We start from the raw sequence: 9,154 nt of genomic DNA, 5'->3' as shown, positions 1-9,154 counted from the left end.
TCTAATTGACTTGTCTGGGATACCATACCTAATAACTGTCTGAAGAAGGATTAGCTGCAACTCAGGCTTAGAATCAGATATTTTTATCTGAGTTCAATTCCAGTCTCATGTACTTAGTAGCTCTGTGGCCCTAAGCAAGTCACTTGACTTCTTTCTGCCATTTATTAAGCAGGAACTTAGATTTATGCCTCAGTTTCCTCAACTGTAAAATGGGAATAATAATTGCATCTATTTCTCATGGTTGAAAGGATTAAATATGATAATATTTGGAAAGTGCTTAGCACAGTGCCTGCCACATAGTAGGTGCTTTATAAATGTTTGATTTGCTCCTTCATTCCAAGTTCAGACTGTATAACAACTAGCTTCACTATTTTCTTCCCCAACAAAAAATAAGCTCCTTTAGGGTAAGAACTGATTCCTTTTATCTTTACCACTTCTATGCATAGCACATATTCTTGGCATATACTGGGCAATTAATGAATTCATTATTAAGAATAAGGATGATAATAATAGCTACTGATATTTATATAAAATTTTTAAAGTTTGCCAAGCAATTCACATATATTAACTCAATAGAGATAAGGAAAGTACTCTATCAGATAAATAATTTACATGAGGAACTTAACTTTTAGCAATGTCTAATATTAAATCACTTTTGCACTATGCAATATATTCACAGAAGAAAATTGGGAAAGATCCCCAATTCATTGGATGGAGGACCCATATAGATAGGTACACGTAAGACAGAAATAGAGGGTTCACCTTGAAGTCAAAGTACTTCTGAAAAGGTAGAACAGAGCAATGACTTTTTAGTCATTCCAAATGATTTCATTGATTATTATTTTGTGAGTGCTTTGGAGCTATTGTTCTGGCAAAAAAAAAAAAAAAAAAAGGAAAGAGACTGAGTTGCTCAGACCAGAAGGGAGAAAGAGGTAAAAGAAAGAAATAAAATAAGAGAAGACAAGATCCTTCATGCTTTGTTCCAAGCCCCTGAGAGACAGACAGACCTAGAGGGGTGATAGGGAGGGAGAGAGACAAAGAGAGATAAAAACAGAATCCAAAACAGAGATAGAGATATCAGAGAAACAAAAAGAAAACCCATAGTCACTCTGCCAAAACTACAATAAGCAACAAGAAGAAAGAAAGGAATCCATTCCAATTCCCTTTCTACCCTCACAAGGAGTGGTATGCAGGGACAGAAAACAATGTAAATATTTGGATCCAAATTTTTCAATATTTTGAACCCCAGTATAAAATTATATAACAGCCTGTTGTAAATTATATAAAGAAATTCAACACAAAGAAAAAAATAACAAAACTCACTATACCTCTTTGCCACTGATAAACTTCAATTGATGAAGAAAAATAGTTCCAATTAGTTTTATATTAATGAGCAATTTCTTAGTATCATCATATATTTAGAGCCAAGAGATGTCAGTTTTTCATTTTACAATTGGAAACATTGAAGTCCAAAGATCTGAAGTAATGTCCCCATGGTTACACAAATAGTAACAGATGAGATTTGAAACCAGTTCTTTTACTTCAAATCCAGAGTTCTTTCCCATTTTAATTTATGGACTCTCTTCTCCATATAATTTATGTTAAAACTACAATTAACAAAATTGTTTGTAATGATGCTTGCCAAGCTGCCTTTTTACATGAATGGATCCAGATTCTTCATTCTTTCTCATTCATATGCTAATGTACAAAATCAAAACCTACTAACCTTAAACAATTCATTTTAAGATAAAATTTTCCACACACACACACACACAATATTGGCCAAACTCAAAGTTTACTGAATCAAAATGGCTTCTTGGTCCATAGTTCCTTTTATTTGGACTTAACTGAAATTTTTCTTCCATTGAAGTTGCTAAACCCTTTTCTGCCTGCTCATATACACTCAAGAGTCAGAAGTCCAATAAATTTCAAGGCCTTTTGCATTTGGCAGTTTTTCAAAGGTAGGAGTCATCAGTATTTAATCAAACTCTTAAAAACATTGTGCATGAAGATATAGATATATAAATATGAGCCTATATTTTGTTAGGGGGAAATAATGAAGCTTATGATGATATGATTATATACTGAGATTTGGACTTGGGCTAAAGAAAAAATAAAATAAGTACTTTCCATATAATATTTTACTTAATCCTGATGTTAGAAAAGCTATAAAGACCCTATGTGCTATGGACCATGTTGGTTCATGAAGTGTCAGACACAACTGAACAATAACAACAGTGGATTTAATTACCATTTTATGTTCTTGATTCTCAGATCTACCTTTTCTGACTTCTTCTGATTTCCAATCTCTGCTTTTCCAACTGCCTTTTTGTTTCCAACTGCCTGTTTGGTTTTAGTTTTGCAAGGCAGTGGTATTAAGTCACTTGCCCAAAGTCACACAGCTAATAAGTATTAAGTGTCTGAGGTCAAATTTGAATTCAGACACTAGGATTGGTGCTCTATCCACTGTGCCACCTAGCTGCCCCTCCAGCTGTCTTTTAGACATCTCAAACTGGATGTCCAATATAGACATCTTAAATGAAACATGTCCAAAGCAAAACTTAGTGCCTTTCCTTTTTGTTGTAGAGGGTGACATCATTGTCCCAAGTCCTGCAGACTATTCAACTCAATGTTTGAGTCCTCACTATCTCTCATCCGCCATAACCAAATTGTCACCAAGACCTACCAGATTCACCTTTGCAACATCTCTCAAACATGCTTTCTTTGCTCCAACAGAGGTAATGCTCTATGCATTACTAGACAATTCTTGCTATAGCTTGCTGGTGCCTCTAAGCTGCCTGAAGTCTCTCCCAATTCTAATTCATTTTCCATTCAGTCACTAAAATGATTTTCCTTAAGTTCAAATCTGATCATATCACTTTCCTACTCCTTTAGCTTTCTTTTGCTTCCAGAAGCAAATACAAAAAACTCTATTTGGCATCAAAACCCTTCATTACCTAACCACATCCTCCCTTTCTAGTGTTTTTACCCCTTACTCTCCAATATGTAATCTTCATATTTTGTGAAACTGGTAATATGGCTATTCCACAAACAAGATATTTCATATCTCAGCTCTGGAAATTTTCTCTAGGTCTCCATTCAGGAACACTTTCCTTCTCCCATTCCAACAACTGACCTCCCTGCTGTTTTTTTGTTTTGTTTTGTTTTTAAATCCGAAGTAAAATCCAACTTTTTTGGATACCTTCCTTAACTTTTCTTAATTCCAATGTTTACCCTCTTTTAATTATTTCTTTTTTATCCTGGATATTGCTTGCTTTGCATGTGTTTGTTTAATATTGTCTTCCCATTTCAAGCTCCTTGAAAACCAAGATTATCTTTTGCCTCATTCTGTATCTTTAGAGCTTAGTACAAGTGTCTATCACAGAGTAGGCAATAAATGTTGATTTATTTGTTGATATACTTTTGATGAATGCTGGTAATTAGTAAATGTGACATGGATGAAGACAAAACAAATAACACAGAGAAGGAACAACTGGATAGAAAGAAAACGAATAGAGAAAAATTTTATGCAAGTCCAAAGTGAAAAGACTTATTCAAGAAAAGAAAGTAGTCAACAATGTCAAATGATGAAGACTTCAAAAACATAAAGATTAAAAAGGTCATCAGTAATGAAGGGATCACTGGCAAATTCGGAGGCAGTAGTTTCAGTTGAATGATGAGGTAACAAAAATTGAAGGTTTCAAAATGTATAACATAAAAATAAGTGGGGACAATGAATATATACGTATGTCTTTTTTTAGAAGTTTAGCTAAGACTTATAAGGTGGTAGCTAGTGAGTTGATAAAGTGTAGTGAATATTTTTAAGGGAAGGTGATATAGGAAGCAGGAAAGGAATGAGTCAATAGGGAAAGATTTAAGAGGGAGGGATCATAATAGGGGTAATATGCCAGAGAAGATGAGATGGAATCAGAAGCAGTTCAATCATTTGTTCATTCTCACATTGTCCATGAGGTTTTCTTGGCAAAGATCTATAATACTTTTCCATTATTCTTCTTTTACAGATTAAAAACAAACAGAAGTTAAGCTCCCAATTCAAGTCTTTCTGATTTCAGGCCCAGAACTTTTTAAAAACATTTTATTTATTGGGGTTAAGTGACTTGCCCTAGGTCACACAGCTGGGCAATTATTAAGTGTCTGAGGCCAGAATTGAACTCAGGTCCTCCTTACTTCAGGGCTGGTACTCTTTCTATTGCACCTAGCTGCACCTCAGGCCAGAACTTTAATCACTCTGTCACTTGTCTTCCTGGTAGGAGTCAGATGTGAACTCAAACCTCTCTTCTTTATTTCACTGAAGGGGTTCATTGAAAAGATAAACTTTGAATTCTTCTCAATTTTGTTGAGTCAAGTTCTAAGAGTCAGGAATAGGAAGAAAAGTAAATACACACTAAAATCAGAAACTTCAATAAGCAATCACAGTTGACACAAACAATATGAACTGAAGTGCCTCCTAGATAATTAAATCTACCATCCAGCTCATCTCATTAATGTAATCACAGACAAAACAAAAACCAAAAACTTTCTTATAAATCATTTATTTTAACTCCTGACTTTAGTGACATTAGCCAGCTAATAATTAAACTGAGCTGAAAATAGTCAATCTAATTCAAGACTTCAAAATTTCCTCCCTTTGATGGCCTAGTTACATAACTAGTGACTTCAGACATAGCCAAGTATTCCAAATGACCTGCTCCCATTTTGTGTTTTCACCACCTGGATCCTTGGAAACACTGAACAGAGCATCCATTAGAGTTGACATCATATAATTAGAGGAGAGTATTTTCCTGCATCATTTGGTACTGTGACATAGCAGTTCAATCATTATGAGAGCCAGATTCCTAACATCCATATGGTTTTGATTCATTACAATTAGCAAATCAAAAGAATTAATCCTTTGCAAAACCCCAGTAGCATTAAAGAAGATTTAGAAACAGGGATAAAATGGTAAATATACATAGTATGCAATTTTAAATCTAGTGAAAGTTTGAACATTAGTTAACTTCTTTGCTGTTCTTCACATAACAATTCCAAATTGACTCTAGGTATTTTTACTCACTGTTCCCATGTCCAGAATACTTTCCATCACTCCTATTCCTGCTTTCTCTATTTTCCTTCATGATCTAGCAAAAGTCCCATTTTCACTGAGATTTCTTTCTTATGATTCATAATCCTTTACTCTTTTTACACCATTTCATGTTACATAACAAACATGTCCATAATTCTTATGAATTAGCTTCAATGTTCTATAGATCATTCCTCTCAAAAAGAAGAATCCTCTCAGAAACCAGACCAAATCATCCTTCTGCCACTATTTCCTATGTAATTTCACTTCTTTGGACCTAAATTTCCTCCTCTGTAAAATTAGGAGATTAAACCAGAGAATCTTTGAGAATTTTCCCAGCATTAATTCTATGATACTATGACCAATGATCTCATGACTTGTAGTTCAATGCTCTTTATACTATGCCACCTATTATTTTGTAAGAGCAGCAGGCTGACCTCAAAGTCTCTTCATCATCATCTGAAATTCAATCATTATGTATGTATAATATGCATGTATGAATATGTAAATATTAAATTGTATACTGAAATGTAACTTTCCCAATAGGAAACAGGAGGGAAAGGGAATAAGAGAAAGGGGTTGGTAAAGGAAAAACAGATAAAGGGAGACAATGAAAAGAAGAAAAGTAGAATTTTGAGGATAGACAAGACAAAAAGAGGAAGAAAAACATTATAATGGAAGGTGAGGAAATAAACATTAATTAAACCTTTGAATTGGTTCAGCTCACCCATAAAGTAGAAGCAGATAGTTGAATGGATTAGAAACCAGAATGTAATAATATGTTGCTTACAAGAGACAAACTTGAAACAAATGACATGTATAAAGTAAAAAAAGCAAAATCAATTATACTGTAGCTAAAGTTTTTAAAAAAAGACGGCTAGCAATCATGATCTTAGTCAAGACAAAACAGTAAAAAGAAACAATCATTGAAACTAGATTTTGATAAAAGAACCACAGACAATGAAGCAATAATGAAAAATTTTATAGATTTCTGTAATAAAGATCTAATTTCTTAAATCTTTGTGGGTACAGAACTTAGTTTTATTTAAAATAAGAGCCATTTCTCAATTTCTAGTCAAAAGATTTGAAAAGGGGGCAGCTAGGTGGCGTAGTGGATAAAGCACCGGCCCTGGAGTCAGGAGTACCTGGGTTCAAATCCGGTCTCAGACACTTAATAATTACCTAGCTGTGTGGCCTTGGGCAAGCCACTTAACCCTGTTTGCCTTGCAAAAACCTAAAAAAAAAAAGACTTGAAAAGGCTGCTTTCAGAAGAAGAAATCAAGGCTAACTATATATGATATAAATTTAAATAACTGAGCTACCACCCCATACCTATCAGAAATGACAAATGCTGGAGGGGCTGAGGAAAAAGTACATACACCAATGAACTACTAATGAAGTAATAAACTGATTCAGTAATTCTGGAAAAAAGTTGGAACTATACCCAAAGGGTTATAAAATGGTGCATGTATCCCAAAGAAATCAAAGAAAACCAGAAAAAGGAGCTATTTGTATAAAAATATATATAGTACTCTTCATGTAGTGGCAAAGAATTGAAAAATTAAGGTGATACTTATCAAATAAATTATGGCATTTAACTTATATGAGGTACTATTGTACTGTAAGAAATGACTAAGGGCAATGGTTTCAAAAAAACATGGCCATGCATTTTTTTCCCTAAACTAGTCTAGATCAGGGGTGACAGATGAAGCCTGCCATCTTCATTTATTGTTACAAAACTGATTCAAAGTCCAGCATTGAAGCTAATACATAAGAGCTATGGACATGTTTGTTATATAACATGAAATGATGTAAAAAGAGCAAAGGCTTATTAATCATAAGACCTGGGTTCAACACTTATTCCTAGGTGGATCCTTGACTACATCAAATACAAGGTCATATACAGCAGATGACTCTCCTTTTGTTTTTTGGTATTTTTTTGCATATTTTTATTTTGCTTATTTGTTATTTTTTCATAGGTTGCTAGATTCCTAGGTCAATTATATTCAGTTGATACTAGCTGATACTAAACTAGATTCAGTTTATTGTTGAGTGTTGATTCAGTCATACTTTCATTGTAGTAAACTATTTGATGAAATGTCTTATGAGTCCAAGCAGAGATAATACTGAAAAGCAGCATTCCATTTCTTTTCTGACTAATTAGATTACAGGAGGTGATCACCATCTTTGTTCTGATGATTCCACTATTATTAAAGCACCCTAAGTTAACATTACTATTTTTTGGCTGCCATGTCACAAAAAATATTATATAGTTCATGAAAACAGATCTATTTTCCATGAATTTTTATATGTTCACTTCATATTTGTGTAGCTAGGTGGCACAGTGAGTAGAACACTGATCCTAAAGTCAGGAAGACCTGACTTCAAATTTGATGTCAGATACTTATTAGCCATATGACCCTAAACAAGTCACATGATCTTTCTGTGCTTCGGTTTCCTCATATTTAAAACAGTTGTTGTAAAAATCAAGTAACATGCTTAGTACAATAAATGTTTGTTTCCTTTGTTCCTAGCTGAACAGAAGGACAAGAGTTGGAATGCTATATTTCAATTCTAGGAGCTGAATTTTAGGTATGACAACAGAGTGAAGCCACAAAATAATTTCTATCTTGCCACTCTTACATTCCATCCTTTGAATTGACCTTTAGAAATGGAACCCAGGAAAAACTAAGGCAATCAGCTCTGAACTCCCTGGTCCCATACATATTCATCTTCATTATCACTATTTTTATACAGTCACATCTCTTGATCTAAGAGGTATAATGAAATAAACATTACCATTGTCTCTGGAAAGGATATTCAATTGAATTTCCTATGGATCTGGGAGGGAGATTATGCAATTACTTTGGAGTCACATTCAGATTGCAAAGGTAGATCTCCAAAGTGGAACTAGATATATCTTTCCCTTAGGATTCTAGGGGAAATTTAAAGGGCAGAGTAAATCTTTTCTAAAATTATTGGCTTAAGCCCTCATTCATGTGTGTGTTCTCCTCAATATCACTCACCAATGTTTACTGTTATAGAATAATTTAACCTATTAGTTATCTCCTGGATATCAATGGTAATTAATTATTATCTATTAGCTTTTAAAATAGATTATTTTCCATCCTTCTGAACTAGGACCCATTGTCTCCTCTACTTTCTCTGGAGAGAGTGGAATTTATCTTTAAATGGCTGCTATAAGGTATTTTTTCCTACCATATTCACTTCCAAAAGTGTCATAACTGATGAATTTTATAAGTGATTCCTAAGGTCATACTCTTCATACAGCTTAGCTACTAGAAAACTTTGGAATAGACTCCAGTTTCTAACCCTTTTAGACCATTTAAAAGTCATGAAGATGTAGCAAAATCTGCTTCATGTCCAACCCTCACTCACCTAAGAGCAGAGAAAAGAAACACAAAGAGGCAAAGAAGCAGCAGGATCATATGTTCAGAGGTTACATGGTGGCTCATTTAGGAAAATAAGGTCCTGAGGTCTCTCTCCCCCCACTCAGAGACTTATACCCTGTCTTTTCTCAATCACTATTAGGAATGAGGGAACTCAATTTGGTGGGTTAGTGAGCCTTATATGTACATTCATTTCTGATTTAACTGTCAATAATAAGAATTTTCATTACCACTCATTACATGGGTAGGATATAGTGACAATATATTTGCATATGTTCAATCAGGGATCAGGGCTCCTACATTAAATAACATCAAGCATTTCTAGAAGTAATTTCACCAAACCATTCAAGTGAGTGAACAGCAGGCAGAATGTATTGGACATGATCTCAGAACTGGTTCCTCATTGACTAGTCTTCTGTTATAGTCTATTTACCACTTATACAACTCAAGACAAAAATATCATTCCCTAGCCTATATGTAGTGTTTCCTTTGTTAAAATTTAAACAGGTATTGTCTTTTGTTTTCATATCTATATTTCCAGCACTGAGCAAAATGCTTGTCACATAATAAGCTCTTAATTATTTTTTAAAAAATTCATTTGTTAATTTGTCCTTTCATTTCCCTCCAGAAAAAAGGTTGTTGAATGGATTTTAAACTATTTTAT

Source organism: Macrotis lagotis, chromosome 1 (genome assembly GCF_037893015.1).
Source record: "Macrotis lagotis isolate mMagLag1 chromosome 1, bilby.v1.9.chrom.fasta, whole genome shotgun sequence".
NCBI lineage: Eukaryota > Metazoa > Chordata > Mammalia > Peramelemorphia > Peramelidae > Macrotis > Macrotis lagotis.
The sequence above is the reverse complement of the archived record's forward strand: the minus strand, read 5'-3'. Positions refer to the sequence as shown.